Source organism: Eptesicus fuscus, chromosome 21 (genome assembly GCF_027574615.1).
Source record: "Eptesicus fuscus isolate TK198812 chromosome 21, DD_ASM_mEF_20220401, whole genome shotgun sequence".
NCBI classification, from domain to species: Eukaryota; Metazoa; Chordata; class Mammalia; order Chiroptera; family Vespertilionidae; genus Eptesicus; species Eptesicus fuscus.
Window position 1 is genome coordinate 50,653,910 of NC_072493.1, and position 16,812 is coordinate 50,670,721.

General features: G+C 57.9%; 1 long non-coding RNA gene and 1 other non-coding gene across 2 annotated transcripts; both read left to right on the forward strand.

Annotated features, from left to right (window-relative positions):
• On the forward strand, positions 1-11,978 carry LOC129147605 (uncharacterized). The gene is made up of 4 exons (XR_008554907.1): positions 1-82; positions 1,828-2,035; positions 9,623-9,702; positions 10,779-11,978. It is a non-coding gene; the product is annotated as an uncharacterized LOC129147605 (long non-coding RNA).
• On the forward strand, positions 11,441-11,518 carry MIR9353 (microRNA mir-9353). Its single transcript, NR_129219.2, is given in 1 exon segment — positions 11,441-11,518. It is a non-coding gene; the product is annotated as a microRNA mir-9353 (primary transcript).
• Positions 11,979-16,812: the final 4,834 nt, after the last annotated feature.

Consider the following 16,812-nt stretch of genomic DNA (forward strand, 5'->3'; position numbering starts at 1 on the left):
GGTAGGCGTCCCTGAGTGTCCATGGTAACCAGTGGAGCCGACTCTGGTCCAGCGCAATCCCCGGGCGTCAGAAAAGCGATGGGTAAACGGGATGAGGGCGTAGGGAGGAGACTGGGATAAAGAGGGTGGCGCGGGGCGGGGGCGGGGGGGGTGGGGGCGAGGATGAGGAGTGACTGACTCGGGGCAGGGAGAGACCCAGGGTTTGCCTGTGGGAGACTCCAGTCTGTGGACAGACAGAAGACAGCAGAGAAAGAGCTGTCCTCTCTCAGACCTAGAGAATGTGATAAGAAGTCATCGGGCCGGGGATTCAGGCCCTGGGACGCCGGTGTGCCAGGATAATTAGCCACAGGGAGGGGGAGCAGTAAGGGGTGGAAGTGAGAGGAGGGACAGAGGGAGAGGGGGATATATTTACAGGGACCAGAAGTGCAGACAAGGAGAGGCTAGGGACAGACAGGGACACAGGAGGACACCAGATGGGAGAAGGAGACAGAAACCAGAAGCACAGTAAGGTGGACTGAGAGTTTTCAGAGACTAAGAGAAGGTGACAGCCACAAGAGAGGAAGCTGGAGGGAGACTTGTGAGGAAAATACCCAAAGCTTGACAAAAGAAAGATGACCGGGAGCCTGTGTGACTCCTACTGTTTTCAGCTACTTTGATCAGAGCCGAGATGCTGTGAAGGTGGATGCTGCGTTGCAAAGGTGAAAGGATGCAAGTGCTTTCTGTCCTGAGAAAAGAGAACCCAGGGTGTGAGTTGTGTCACCCTGTAGGACACAAAGCAGAACAGGACACACCCCGGCCGCCTGCTGCCCTCTAGGGCACTAATCCAACTTTGATTTAAAAAATATATTTTTATTGATTTCAGAGAGGAAGGAAGAGGGAGAGGGAGAGATAGAAACATCCATGATGAGAGAGAATCATGGATCGGCTGCCTCCTGCAAGTCTCCTACTGGGGATCAAGCCCCAACCCAGGCATGTGCCCTTGCCTGGAATCGAACCCAGGACCTTTCAGTCCGCAGGCTGATGCTCTGTCCACTGAGCCAAACCGCTATGCTAGGGCCACACTGCGTTTTTATTTAATATTTTGTTCTTTGACCCTCTCTCTTGTCCCTTCTCTCCCATTTTCCTGGAACCACCTCTGTCATCCTAGTGCCTTCCGTGAAGCAAATTTATCTTTGAGACTGCTCAGTTACTTTTTTAAAATTATAAGACAAACTTTATTGACAAAATTATAGAAGCAGTAGGTCATCCAGCTGGGCTGCCTAGGGTCAGGAAACAAGTTATAGAAGCAAAAGAAGGTTTCTTGGAGCGTAGCAGAGAGAAAGGAAAAGGCGACATGCCTGGGGGAAAGGGAAGGGAGAGGAAAAAGCGCGCCCTTTTTACCTTTTTAAAAATATTTTATTGATTTTTTACAGAGAGGAAGGGAGAGAGGTAGAGAGTTAGAAACGTTGATCAGCTGCCTCCTGCACACCCCATGCTGGGGATGTGCGTGCAACCAAGGTACATGCCCTTGACCAGAATCAAACCTGGGACCTTTCAGTCCGCAGGCTGACGCTGTATCCACTGAGCCAAACTGGTTTTGGCTTTACCTTTTTTGAAAATGCTATGTTGACTGTCTGAAGGGAACCAGTTCTCTTGGATGGGGAACAGAAGGGGGAAAGAGAAGACGTGTGGCAGAGGCAGGAAGGTAAAGAAGTGGGAGGATGATGGAAAGAACGACGGATTAGACGGCAGGGAAGATGCGAGGAGTTAGGCGGCGAGGAAGCCAGCCTGGGGCACCCACAGCCTCATCTACGTGTAGCGGCCTCATCACCGAACTGTATTTCCCAGCAGCCCGAGTGCCCAGAGCGACGTGGGAGGAGCGCCGTACGCAGTCTCCTCCAATCCCAGCGGTCGTCCGGCAACCTTGTACCTCCAACGACAAGATGGAGTCTAGGCTCAGTCGCCTCCGGGGAACCGTGCTGTGAGGCAGGGCATGGGGAAGGGCCGCAGCCCCACCGGCCCAGCTGAAGCAGCCGGCCCGCGTCGCTGCCGGGAGGTGAGGGCGATCGGCTGCGCGCAGGCCGGGCTCCCGGGGCGGGGGCGGCCTTTCTCACGGCTCCAGTCGTGGGAAGGGGAGGGGGAGAAGCCGCTGAGCGTGCAGCCTCTGACCCGCGCCTCTGGGCCAATCGGAGTAGGGGGCGGCCCCGAGGCCTTCTGGGAAATGTAGTCTCGAGAGACGTAGTGCGGCGGACCTGGGAACTCATACAGAGTGTGAGCAAGAGAATAAAAGGATGAATGAGTGAATTAAATTACAATTGTGACTGAGCAGGCGAAGGCTTGGTTGTCGGAGGGAGAAGGATGGGTGCGAGCGGTTCGGAAGTAGGGGCCGCCTAGCACGCAGGAGCCTTGCGTGCCCACCCACTCTCCCTGCCTTCTGGCTCGAGGGCCGAGGATTGTGCCTCCTTGCTTCAAGCCAGGTGCAGCCACGGGTCCTGGCGCCATTGCCACGCCCCAAACACAGACCCATCGGGCACCTGTCCCTGATTTTCACAGGGCACTCCTTCAAAACCAGTTCTACTGTCTTGATCAGGTGCTACTTTCTTTCCTCTTTTTAAAAAGAAATATTCTTATTAATTTCAGAGAGGAAGGGAGGGAGGGAGAAACATAGGTGATGAGAGAGAATCATTAATCCGCTGCTTCCTGCACGCCCCCCCAACAATGGATCGAGCCCGCAACCCATGCATGTGCCCCCGACCGGAATCGAACCCAGGACCCTTTGCTCCGAAGTCTGACGCTCTATCCGATGAGCCAAACCAGCCCGACAGCTGTTACTCTCACAGCGTTCAGGATGCAAAGGGGATAAGGCGAGAAGCCCGTCTCACCAATGTACTCTACTTAATCATTTGCTCAGTAAGCCACTGTTCCTGGGCCTGAAGACAGAGGCAGGAATAAGCGACGATTCCTGGGCCTGGGGACGCAGCATAGAGCTCGGCAGACAGGCTCCAGTCCTCAGGCTTCATATGAGAGATGTACGAGGAAACATGGGCGGGGAGGGTGGCTTTGAGCAGAGATTTGCAGGAGAGGGAACAAGCTATTCAGATAAGAGGGAAGGGCCCCAGCTCTGGGCCAAAGGAGCCACAGGAGCAAAGGCCCGAGTCAGGATTTCGCAGAGGAGAGGATGCGGCTTTGATGTCCTGAGGGAAGCTGTCCAGAGGTGCGGGCTCTGAGCAGAGGTGACTGGGTCTGACTTGGTTCCTAGGGACTCATTCTGGCCGCCCTGTGGAGAACCACCTTCCTCCCCTATCCCGGGGACTCCACAGGGTGGCAGGAATAGGGGCGTTTCCCTTCTGTGTGGGTGCGTTTCCTATGACTGCTGTCACATATCACCGCAACTTATTGCTAAAAGTCTTAGAGCAGCGGTTCTCAACCTGTGGGACGAGACCCCTTTGGGGGTCGAACGACCCTTTCACAGGGGTCGCCTAAGACATCCTGCATATCAGATATTTACATTACGGTTCATAACCGAAGCAAAATGACAGTTATGAAGTAGCAACGAAAATAATTTTATGGTTGGGGGTCACCACCACATGAGGAACTGTGTTAAAGGGTCGCGGCTTAGGAAGGTTGAGAACGACTGTCTTAGAGTCTCAGAGGTCTAGAATCTGAAGTGGGTTTCTCGGGGCGAAAATCACACTTTCGGCAGGGCTGGCTGCGCTGGAGGCTCTGAACCCAACCTGCCTCCTCTTACAAGGACCCCGCGACCCCATAGAGGGCCCCCATTGGGATAAGCCAGGATAACCTCCCCACCCAGGATAAACTCAGTCACACCGCAGTGCCTCTTGCCACGTAAAGTTGTTTATTCATAGGCTCCTGGGGTTAGGATGTGGACGCCTTCGGGGGATGTCCTTGTCCCGCCTCCACACGGAGGACCATGTCTGAGTGAGAAGCATAGCGCTGGGTGGTGGGTGCTGGTTTCTGGATGCTCTTGGCTCCCCCGTGTGGTTAGAGTAGGTTTGGGAGGTGGGGAAAGAGGGAAGTCTCACCAGTGCTTCAATCTGAGCTGAAAGTAACGAGTGATACAGTCTTCTAGATGCAAAAAATGCTTGAAAATGAGTGTGCAGTGCTTTTAGTAGTGTGGAGCGGGGAGGGGAGAGGGGAGGGCCAGGCATGCCTCTGAGCAGGCTCCGTGCTGTCTGAGCTGGGAAAGCTGGGCGGTGGTTGGGACTCCCGTGTGCTCACACATTGATGCCTCCGTGTCCCCCTCTTACAGGGAGGTCAAGAGGCTGCCATTGGGGGCACAGTGGGAGCTACTGTGGAGGGGCAGGGGGCACAGAGCTCCTCGAGGTGCCTGGTGCTCAGAGGCGGAATGAAGACAGCCCCCCACCTTCCGGTGTCCCTGGGTGGGGTTGGCCTCCGCCCCGGTGCCAAGCGGGACCGGAAGTCCATCACCCTGCACGTGAAGCTGGAGGTGCTGCGGAGGTTCGAAGAGGGCGAGAAGCTGACGCAGATCGCCCGGGCGCTGGGGCTGGCCACCTCCACCGTCGCTTCCATCCGTGTCAACAAAGACAAGATCCGGGCCAATTCCCAGGCCTCCACGCCTGTGAGCGCCAAGCAGCTGACCCGCTGCCGGGGGGTGGTGATGGGGCACATGGAGCGCCTGCTGAGCCTGTGGATCGAGGAGCAGAGGCGGCGGCACCTGCCCGTCAGCACGCTGCTCATCCAGGACCAGGCCCGGCGGCTCTTCGCCCAGCTGCAGCACGAGCAGGGCAGCGGCGCCCAGGCCGAGACCTTTGGCGCCAGCAATGGCTGGTTTGCCCGTTTCAAGGCACGCCACCACGTGCTGCTCACGGAGGAGCCGGCGGTGGCCGATGCCCAGGCCGCGGCCCGCTACCCCTCGGTGCTGCGCAGCATCCTGGACGAGGGCGGCTACTCCCCGCACCAGGTCTTCAACGTGGACGAGACCGGCCTGTTCTGGAAGCGGCTGCCCGAGCGCATGCTGCTGGCGCTGGAGGGGGCGGCCGGGCCCAGGCCCAAGGCCCCGAAGGACCACCTGACGCTGCTGCTGGGGGCCAACGCAGCCGGGGACTTCAGGCTGAAGCCCCTGCTGGTGTACCCCTCGGAGAACCCCCGCGCCCTCAAGGGCTGCTCCAAGGCCAGCCTGCCTGTGGTCTGGCGCTCCAACCGCAACGACTGGCTGACACCGCGCATCTTCCAGGAGTGGTTCACCGGCTGCTTCTGCCCGGCCGTGGAGAGCTACTGCGCCCGCCGCGGCCTCCCGCCCCGCGCCCTGCTGCTGCTGGACCGCGCGCCCTGCCACCCCGCTCACCTGGGCGGCCTCTCGGCCCACATGCGTGTGGAGTTCCTGCCCAAGAACACATTGGCCCTGATCCAGCCCATAAATCAGGGCATCATTGCCCCCTTCAAGGTCCATTACCTGTACCACATGCTTAGCCAGCTGGTCCAGGAGAAGTTTGGTGGAGACCCGCCCTCCATGCAGGAGTTCTGGCGCAGCTACACCGTCATGGCGGCCGTGGACAACATCGCCCAGGCCTGGGCCGAGCTGCAGCCTGCCACCGTGAACAGGGCCTGGAGGCAGCTCTGGCCCGAGTGTGTGCCCGCTGGCGCCGTGGAACCGGACGCCGAGCCCCAGCTCCGCAGCAGCATCGCGGCACTAGCCAGCCACGTGGGCCTTGGGGACGTGGCGGAGGCCGATGTCGCCCGCCTGTTGCAGACCCATGTGGAGCCCCCACGCTGTGGAACCCCCCAGGATGCTGAGGATGCAGATGCCAGCGGCTCTGGGATGCCCGGGGAGGCAGGGAAAGACCTGACCTCCGAAAGCCTGGAAGTGGATCTCACTGAGGCTATGGGGGGAGCAGGGATGGAGGAAGCGGGTGTGAGTGCGCTGAGCCCTGAGCACCTGGCCCAGGCCCTGGCCCATTTCACCGCTGGCCTGCGGGTCCTCACCGAGAGCGATCCCAACCGGGAGCGCAGCCTGAGGGTGTCCCGGGGGGTGCACTGTGCCCTCGCCCCCCTCTGGGACCTGCAGCGGGAAAGGAGGCAGCAGGCTCAGGCAGCAGCTTCGTCAGGAGGCCCCGGGGCGCTGGCCCCAAGGGAGTGGGCGGAAAGCCCGAGTTTGCCTCAGCGGGGGCTGGCAGAGGGCCAGCGAGTGGCCAGGGCCGCAGGCCGTGTAGGACAGACCTCTGCAGCTGGCCTGCAGGATTTGGGGCTTGGCCCTGAAGCCAGATGACGTGTTGTTTCTGGGGGACGGACACTGCCACTTCTCTATCGCATGCACTGTCGTCTCTGCTTCACGGTGACACACAGCCCACCAGGGCTGGGGCACGGGGTGGGCATTCTCCAACGGGCAGAGGCAACGTGGGCATGTGCCCTGACTGGGAATTGGTCCTGTGCATGGGCCCATGCTCAACCCCCAGAGTGGAGCCCAGGAGTGCCCACCATCACAGACACACCCAGCATAACCCACCAGGGTGGTCCCCTTGTCCTTGTGGGGTGGGGGCAGGGCTGAGATAAGCCCCTCCCACTCGCCCACCCTGACCTCTCACTCCCTGCCCCATTGTGGTGACCCCTCCTATCCAACTGTACATTTTATTTATTTTTTAAGTGTATTCTCTTTAATCCTCACCTGAAGATATGTCTTTATTGATTTACTTTTTATTTTTATTTATTTATTTTAAAAATATATTTTATTGATTTTTTACAGAGAGGAAGGGAGAGGGATAGAGAGCTAGAAACATCGACCAGCTGCCTTCTGCACACCCCCTATCAGGGATGTGCCCGCAACCAATGTACATGCCCTTGACCGGAATCGAACCTGGGACCTTTCAGTCCTCAGACCGAGGCTCTATCCACTGAGCCAAACCGGTTTCGGCTTGATTTACTTTTTAAAATTTATTTTACTGATTTCAGAGAGGAAGGGAGTGGGAGAGAAACATCAATGATGAGAGAGAATCATTGATCGGCTGCCTCTTGTACGCCCCCTACTGGGGATCGAGCCCGCAGCCCGGGCATATGCCCTTGACCAGAATTGAACATGGGACCCTTCAGTCCACAGGCTGATGCTCTATCCACGGAGCCACACCAGCTAGGGTTGATTTTTTTTTTTTTTAATTGAGAGGAAGAGAGAGAGAAACATTGATGTGGGAGAGAAACATGGATTATGGATTGGCTACTTCCTGTATGTTCTCTGACTGGAAATCGGACTTGCAACTTTTGGGTGTACAGGATGACACTCCAACCAACAGAACCTCCTGGCCCGGGTGGCCACTGTGGCTTTTGAAACCAGGGTCCACGCCCTTGATCTGGAGATGTGTTCCTTCCTGGGCTCCTGTGGCATGTTGTCTTGGCTTCGCTCCAGCTTTTGTGACTGATGGCCTCGGGTCCTAGCTCCCTGGGAAATACAGTCCAGTCCGCAGGGATCAGTGCACTGGCTGCAGCCCAGCCTCTCACCCGGACAGTCTCATGATCTTCCCTCATCCGGCTTGTTCTCCTGGCCCCCACATTTTAAAAACAGGCACTCGTGTGTCTACATGCACACACGCCAGGAAATAAAGGTGGGAGGATTCTGCCACCTCTGCCCCAGCTGACACCTGCAGTGACAGGCCTGCTGTCCACAGCTGACCGCTGGGGCTCCAGGCCCAGCCTTCCTGGGGAAACGGTCAGAGGAGGCCGCTTGCTCTCCTGGGATGAGCCAAGGACAGCAGCCTGTGTGGCTCCTCCAGCCGGTGTGGCCGGTTGGTTGGAGGAGGGACCGTGCACAGGGTTGGTTCCCAGGGCACGTGCCCAAGTTGCCTCCGGACCCAGTAGGGGGCGTGCCTGAGGCGGCATATCTATGGCTGTTTCATTGATGTTTGTCTCCCTCCCTCTCTGAAATCAATAAAAAACATTAAAAGGAGAGAGGGAGCTTTTCTTGGACCCTGGGGACCGACTGAGCGCGGGGTGATCAGCGTGGGAAACGTGCTGGGTGCCGGGGAGACCGGCCAGGAGTGTCCTGTGTGGAGGCTGTGACTGTGGGGTGCGCGCTGGGAGGGACCCCATCCAGCCGGGACCCAGGGAAGGCTTCCTGGGGGGCGGGGTCCCAGCTGCGGGGAGGTGGCTGACAGTCAGAAAACCGGTCACTAGACTTTTGATTGTAATCAATAAAATAAGGGCCCTGATCAAGCCGGGTCTACCCACGTTGGAAAAGCCGCCCTGCTCAGAAAACCCTGGTGCCTCTGGTTTTCTAGACGACTGTGGCAGGCAGGGCCCGGGGTGTCTGTCTGTGGGGAAGGTGTCTGTCTGTGGGGCCCGGGGTGTCTGTCTGTGGGGCGGGTGTCTGTCTGTGGGGCCCGGGGTGTCTGTCTGTGGGGCGGGTGTCTGTCTGTGGGGCCCGGGGTGTCTGTCTGTGGGGCCCGGGGTGTCTGTCTGTGGGGCGGGTGTCTGTCTGTGGGGCCCAGGTGCCTGTCTGTGGGGCGGGTGTCTGTCTGTGGGGCGGGTGTCTGTCTGTGGGGCGGGTGTCTGTCTGTGGGGCCCGGGGTGTCTGTCTGTGGGGCGGGTGTCTGTCTGTGGGGCCCGGGGTGTCTGTCTGTGGGGCCCAGGTGCCTGTCTGTGGGGCGGGTGTCTGGCTGTGGGGCCCGGGGTGTCTGTCTGTGGGGCCCAGGTGCCTGTCTGTGGGGCGGGTGTCTGGCTGTGGTGTGGGCTACTTGCTGACCATCTGCCGCGTTCTGGGTGGCCATCTCCTGAGCGACGGCCAGTGTTTGCCGTTTCCTTCGAGGTCGGCCCGGTTCCAGTGGCAGCTCCCACCGAGGATGCTCAGGTGACACAGTGACCAGAGACGTGGCCTCATCCCCGTGTGGGTGTGGGGCCAGCGCCTGCTGGGCACCGAGGGACTCGGGCCTTGAAGTGACGTGGTCTCAGGTTCGCCACGCGTGCCTGCGCTGCCCCTGCCCGTACTGGGCCTCGGCCCCAGGGGACCAGCTCGCCCTGGGCTGTCCCTGCCGCAGCCGGCTCGGCTGCCCTGATTCCTAGAAGCAGCTCTGGGACCCGGCGAGGCTGCTGTGCCCACGGTGCCCGCTTACTGCAGAGCAGGAGGCAGCACAGTTGGCCACGGAGCCGGGCGATGCCAGGCAGCGTCCGGGCGCCTTTCCTGGGACTCGCTGCTGCGTGGCAGCCCCGGGCGCTCAGCCAGGGAGCCTCAGTGAGCAGTGCTGTCAGGGCTTCTGTGCTGCCACTCACAGGCCTGGAGCGGTGCTGAGGTCACCACGTGGACACAGGGTCGGCATCAGCTGTCGGTGTGCCCGGCCTCAGGGGCTGGAGGTGACCGCCCTCCGCAGGCCAACCTGACCCGTGTGTGGAATGTGGGGCTGCACCCTCGGACTCCGTGGACCTTTTCCTGCCCCTGCCCCCCCGGAGGTGAGGGAAGCTTGTGATGACTTCCCTGGGGTTTACTCTTGAAGCACGTGTGTGTGTGTGTGTGTGTGTGTGTGTGTGTGTGTGTCCCAGAGGGGGTGGCAGGGCCTGTCTCCTCCGGCCCAGGCTGGTGCAGAGCACACGTGGGACCCGTCACTGCTGGTTGACTGTTCGGCCTGGTGCCCGGCCCCCATGGCCGCCCGTGGGCTCAGAACACTGACAGGCCCCTCTTCCTCAGGGCTGGCCTGGGCCCCTCCCAAGGACCAGCAGACTGGACACGTGGCAGAGCCGACCACGCCTGTCACGGATGGAGCTCAGGTGAGCTGAGTCCTGCCAGGTCAGGATGCCAATCCTTCTGCCCAGCCCCCCCACCCGTGGGCCATGGCTCAGCGGTGCCCAGCCCCCCTGACCCCAGGCTTGGCCCAGCAGCCTGCCCTGTTCTGCCGTCTTCCCAGCTCCCCAGGCTCACGCCCATGACTAGGGAATTAGCAGCTGGTCCCAGGTCTCGGACTCCAGAGCCCAAACCCAAAGACGGGGGAGGCTGGGCCCAGGCAGGTTGCTATGGAGTTCCGTTTTACTGTTGGCACCCAGATCACATGGGACGTGTCATCGTGTGTGACCAGGGGACACGTCTGTGGGCAGCGCTGGCCCCGTGGCCGCAGCAGGGGTGGGTGGGCTCCCCTCCAGGGAGCCGTGTTCATGCTGCCCTGGTCTTGGCTTTGCTTCTCTGGGGCTAAGAGCCGCCCCACTCGGCCCTGCAGGCTCCGCCTCCCCCGCCTCCCTTTAGAAAAGGGAGTTTTGTATGAATTTTGTTGTGGTTTCTGTTGCATAGAAATAGAAATGCACTGTTTGTCCTCCCACTTTGCATTTTAAAGTAATTCAAACCTTAACCAACGTACACAGGTTTTCCACTTCAAATTCACCCTTCTGCAAATCTTACTCACTTTGGGGTGAAAATAGAGTGAAGTAACACAATAAAGCCGTTTTGTCATGATTGTATTCATAGTTAATGCATGCATTCAGGCCAGTGTTACTATCATTTGATAGGTAATCAGTTGGTCCATATACATGTTAATTTGATCTTATATTGTAAACAATTTTCTTTCAACTGGCAGCCATAACTTCAAATCACAAATTACTTAAAACATCTTCACTTTCCGGTAAATGGTGTGACACAAGGTAAGCTGAATGTTAATATGCACATGCACACACTGAGCGCAGTCTGGGGGAGAGAGACTGCTCCCTTTATGCATCCACAACAACAAAAAGAGTGCATCGCGACAGCACATTTTTATTTTTCTCCGAACCTAACGTTGTGGTCATGTTAATAGGCTGTTTACATGTTTTGATTCCATTAAGGTACTTTGACATCAATCCTGAATATTTTTTTTCAGACCCTGAAAATGGATACAACAGCTAACACTGAGTCAAGCTCTGGAAGCTCATTGCCGACACGTGTGCTGAGGAATGCAAGACACATCGTTGGAGATTGAGGGACCCAGGCGTAATAATCCACCGACATATGGTCGAACCAGCTACGATGAAAAAAAAGGTTTTAATAAAATTGTATGAAAATGGTAGAACAGTAGGTGAAGCAGCTGCCATCGCTGGTATTAACAATACGGCAAAGTCAGTTATTGACCACTATAAGAAAAATGGCTGTGTTGATAGAAAAAAACGTGGAGGTAAGAGAAATAGCAAGTTGAACGCCTCGATATTAAACAAAATTGAGCAAATAATTGAAGAAAATCCGTGTGTAACTTGAAAAGGAATTCGTGACAAGATTCTCGAATCTGAACATGTAGAACTAAGCACAAGTTCTATAGAGAATGGGCTGAAACGGTTAAGGATCACATTCAAGTGTGCATCTGTACAAGCTCATACTCGAAACTCAGAATTACTGAGATAATGCAGAATGTGTTAAATTTTTCTCAAAATATCCCTGAAGCAAGACAAAAACAATATTCACTGACAAGTTATGTTTATTACTATATACATGCAATAAAATGATTTTAATTGCCATTTTTGGCGAACAAGGGCCCAATGGGAAGTTACGCACTAGCCCGTGCGGCCGTGCGCACGATCAGAGGGCGAACTGGTGCCCTCGTTGTAGCCATAAGCACGCGGGATGGTGTCGCATGAAGCGCGTGCACATTCCTCAATCACTTCAAATAGTTTCTGCGCCTTCCTCCGCAGGCGCCTGGGGGACGGATGAGTATAATTTGGAGGACGTGTGGTTGGTTTTGGACAATGTCAGTACGTGATCTTGTTGGTCAGACGAGGCATGCCTTATTATTTCTGCCACCGTGTTCTCCATTGATGAATCCCATGGAAGAAGTTTTTTCACCGGTTAAGTTCTGTGCGAGTGATATTTTGGCAGATGCTTCAAACCATGAACGTTGAACTGATGTTATTAGTCATTCTGTAGCGACTGTTACACCTGCAGACTGTCACAAGTACTTTATGAATATGTATATGAAACTGCCACGCAGCAGCGGGAGAACCACTGTAAGGGAGATTGTAAGTAAATTAGTATTTCTGATGTAAAAAAGTATATTATGTTTATTACTATATACATGCAATAAAATAATTTTAACACCTTTGCATGATTTTTGTTACAAAGCTTTTGAAATTCTTTTAGTGGAAAAGTTTGCTTTGCAAAAGGGTGGATTTGCTTTGCATCAAGGCTCACACCGCCTGCCCCTCTGGGAAGACCGGGTGTGTCCCTCCTTCTGCACACGCACCTGAGGGGACACGAAGTCCCTTCCTCTCCCGCTGGGGCCCTTCCCGTGGTACCCCCAGGCCCACAGTCTCTTCCCGGCTCTGCGGAGTAACATTCCTGCCCCACTGTGGCATGTGGGCCACTAGTGTTTCCTCCACAGAACAGGGTCCATCCTGGCTCCCCCCACATCCTGTGCTCGCAGCACCGCAGCCTCCAGCTCCTGGGTGTCCCTGGGGCCCGGCTGGTGCTGAGCAGTGGGAAGCCCCGTGGGGTGGCTCCTGTTGGCGGGGAAGGGAGCCCCGGGGGCACAGCAGCTTCCCTTCCTGGCAGGACTTCCTCCTGCAGCTTCCCAGGTGGTTCTGCCCCCGAGACAGGGACGCAGCTTGTCGGTGTCATGGCACCTGTGTGTGTGGTCCTCTGGGTACACCAGGGGCTTCCCCGGGGCACACGGGAGGGCAGGTCACTGGGGACTCCTGCCTGCTGAGTGGGAGGTGGGTGACCCTGGCCACTACCCTGCCTGCCAGTCCTGGGGCGCCCTGAGACAGGTCGGACCTGGGAGGCCCACGGTTCCGAGGGTCACGGGGCAGGATGCATCCAGCGTGGTGGATGGTGAGGCCATGGGGCCGGCAGCTGCAGCCGAAGCTGGAGGCAGAGAGAAGCCCTGCAGGATCCGGGGGGCGCCAGGCGGTCCCACTATTCCCGACAATAAGGACAAGGTCCATGGGGGCTCCCAGGCGGCCACCGCGCCGCCCCCCCGCCCCCCTGCAGGCTGCAGCGTGAGGTGGACAACAGGGAGCTACTGTGAACGTGTGGATAGAGGACCGGGACCAGCGCCATGTGCCCGTCAGTGGGGCTGTGTATGGAGGAGGAGGAGGAGCATCCAGGATGAGAGGGAGGAAGACCCAGGAGGAGGAGGAGGAGCATTCAGGAGGTGGAGGAGGGGGAGGAGGGGGAGGAGGGGGAGGAGGAGGTGGAGGAGGTGGAGGAAGAGTAGGTAGAGGAAGGGGAGGAGGAGGGGGAGGAGGGAGAGGAGGGGGGAGGAGAAGGTGGGGAGGAGGAGGTGCATCCAGGAGGAGGAGAAGCAGGAGGAGGAGGAGGTGGAGGAAGAGGAGGAGGAGAAGGAGGAAGAGGAGGAGGAGGAGGAGGAGGGAGAGGAGGGTGGAGGAGGAGGATGAGGTGCATCCAGGGGGAGGAGAAGCAGGAGGAGGAGGAGGTGCATCCAGGAGGAGGAGAAGCAGGAGGAGGAGGAGGTGGAGGAAGAGGAGGAGGAGAAGGAGGAAGAGGAGGAGGAGGAGGAGGGAGAGGAGGGTGGAGGAGGAGGAGGAGGTGCATCCAGGGGGAGGAGAAGCAGGAGGAGGAGGAGGTGCATCCAGGAGGAGGAGAAGCAGGAGGAGGAGGAGGTGGAGGAAGAGGAGGAGGAGAAGTAGAAAGAGGAGGAGGAGGAGGAGGAGGAGGAGGAGGAGGAGGAGGAGGGAGAGGAGGGTGGAGGAGGAGGATGAGGTGCATCCAGGGGGAGGAGAAGCAGGAGGAGGAGGAGGTGCATCCAGGAGGAGGAGAAGCAGGAGGAGGAGGAGGTGGAGGAAGAGGAGGAGGAGAAGGAGAAAGAGGAGGAGGAGGAGGAGGAGGGAGTACCAGGAGGATGCGCTGGGCTGTCCCTGTGCTCAGAGCTGGGGTCTTGGAGCCCGTGGCATCCAGTCAGGAGAGGAGCTGTGGGTGCCCCCTGGCCCTCACCCTTCAGCTGAGCGTTAGACCCCGAAGAGCAAGGGCTGACCCACAGGAGTCCTAGAGCGACGGGTCCAGAGAGTGGGCCTGGCCACACCCCTCTCAGCTCTGTTCTCCCGGGCCGGAGCGTCTTGTCACCCTGTCCCGTCCTCCCAGGTGATGCAGAGCCTGGCTGAGTGGCTGGGGAGAGGCAGAGACATTGTTGTGGGTGGGCTCGGGGCAGCCCTGAGTGCAGTGTCCCCTGGCTGACCTGGCACGAAGTCTCCCTCGGTCTCGTCTCCTCCCTGCCCTGTTCTCTGTGTCCTCACGCCATCTCTCCACCTGTTTGTTCCAGATCTGTGGGGTGCCTGAGACCAACTCTGGATCCCACGTGGGAAGACGGAGCCGGTGGAGATGTGACCTGTCTGGGTGAGGGTGTGGTTTCGGGTGTGGTTGGTCTTCAGGTGAGTGGGTTCCTGTGTTACCTGATCCTGCCTTCCTCCCACAGGGGGTGGGGGTGGCTAGCTCTGGGGACTGGGTAGAGGCTAAACTTGGGGTGAAGGCTTTGCTGGGAGAGCAGATGCCCATGCCCCCCATCTTCCCATCTGCCCACCACACGCGCCTGTGAACACCTGGCTGGTGCGTTCAGAGCCGACCTCACTCAGCGTGAAGCGCGACCTCCTGCGGCCGGACCTCTTGCTCCCAGCAGGCGCCTGCTCGGCTGTCCAGTGCCCGCAGCTCTGGGTCTGCTGGGAGCGGCCACTGTGCGTGTCTCTCCGGTCTCTTCCCATGTGCGTGTCTCTTCGGTCTCTTCCCGTGTGTGTGTGTCTCTCCGGTCTCCTCCCGTGTGCGTGTCTCTCCGATCTCCTCCCGTGTGCGTGTCTGTCCGGTCTCTTCCCGTGTGCGTGTCTCTCTGGTCTCCTCCCGTGTGCGTGTCTGTCCGGTCTCCTCCCGTGTGCGTGTCTCTCCGATCTCCTCCCGTGTGTGTGTCTCTTCGGTCTCTTCCCGTGTGCGTGTCTCTCCGATCTCCTCCCGTGTGCGTGTCTCTCCGGTCTCCTCCCGTGTGCGTGTCTCTCCGGTCTCCTCCCGTGTGCGTGTCTCTCCGGTCTCCTCCCGTGTGCGTGTCTCTCTGGTCTCCTCCCGTGTGCGTGTCTCTCCGATCTCCTCCCGTGTGCGTGTCTCTCTGATCTCTTCCCGTGTGTGTGTCTCTCCGATCTCCTCCCGTGTGCGTGTCTCTCCGATCTCTTCCCGTGTGCGTGTCTCTCTGGTCTCCTCCCGTGTGCGTGTCTCTCTGGTCTCTTCCCGTGGGTGTGTATCTCCGGTCTCCTCCCGTGTGCGTGTCTGCACCGTTGAGTCGAATCGGAGTCCGATTCATCAGACATGGGAGCCCCGACACGAGGGGACATGGGGCGCGTGGCCCATCACAGAGGAGCCCAGGCCGGTCAGCAGTGCCCAGCTCCGGCTGCGGAGACCTGAGTGTGGTCGGCACGTGAAACCTCCAAACACAGATGGAAACAAAGAATTCTGTTTGGATCGAAGGACCTTACTAAGAAGTACTCAGACAAGCTAGAACCTTGTGGAAATAACGTCGAGGAGATAACAGAAGAAATACGATGTGAAGCAATGGAGCCTGGCACAGGAAATGAAAATGATAAGACAACAGGAATGGCTGCAGTTGAGGCATTTTTACCTCCACGACCAAGAAAAGACAGGAAGAGCCTCTTGGAAACCCGACTGCACATCACCAGCAGAGACCTGAGGTCTGAAATAGCTGAAATGTTTGGATTTCAGACAATTATGTCAAAATCATCCTATATAATAATAGACAAATACGCAAATTGACCATACCTCCGACACACCCAGAAGCCACGCCCACAAGCCACACCCACCATCCAATCAGAGAGAGTATGCAAATTAACCCAAACCAAGATGGCTACAGCCACAGAGAGCAAGGTTCCCTAGGTAACAGAGGAAGCCAAGCTTTCTGCCAGCCGTTGCAGGCCTAAGCCTCCACTCAAGCTACAAAGCTTCAATTATAGAAGGTAAACAAATTCAAACAAATGGCAGCAGAATGGAGCTTGAGAGAGCAGGCCAGGGTTGCCGCCGGCAACAGGGGAAGCAAAGCTTTCTGCACACCCTGGCCAGGCCCACCCGCTTAAGGCAACAAAGTTTCAATTATAACCCCAACACAAATGGATTCGGGCCTCAGAGGGAGCCCCAGGCTTGGCTCTGCTCCAGGCTACAAAGTTTCAGTTGTAGAAGGAAAATAAATTCCAGATACCAGGGTCTCCGCTTGCATCCCAGGGGGCGTGGCCCACCTGCAAACCACCACAGGCCCCTCGCTCAGGCCGCCCCATGCCCCAAGGGAACCACACCTTGATCAGGGATACCCTTCAGGGCAAACCAGCTGGCCCCCACCCCTGTACCAGGCCTCTATCCTATCTAATAAAAGAGAACTATGCAGATTGATCATCACTGCAACACACAATATAGCTGCCCCCATGTGGTCAAAGATCCTGCCCCCATGTGGACACAGGATGGCCACCACAAGATGGCCAGCAGGAGAGGGCAGTTGGGAGGCACCCGGCCTGCAAGGGAGGGCAGTTGGGAGGCACCCTGCCTGCAAGGGAGGGCAGTTGAGAGGGACCAGGCCTGCAAGGAAGGGCAGTTGGAGGTGATCAACCCTGCAGGAGAGGGCAGTTAGGGGTGACCAGGCCGGCAGAGGAGGGAAGTTGGGGGCAAACAGGCTGGCATGGGAGTGATTAGGGGGTGATCAGGCTGGCAGGCAGAAGCAGTTAGGGACAATCAGGAAGGCAGGCAGGCAAGCAGTTGGGAGCCAGCAGTCCTGGATTATGAGAGGGATGTCCGACTGCCCGTTTAGGCCCGATCCCAGTGATTGGGCCTAAATGGGCAGTCAGACATCCTTTGAGGGGTCCGAGATTGGAGAGGGTACAGGCTGGGCTGAGGGGCAACCCCCCTCCGTGCACGAATTTCATGCACCAGGC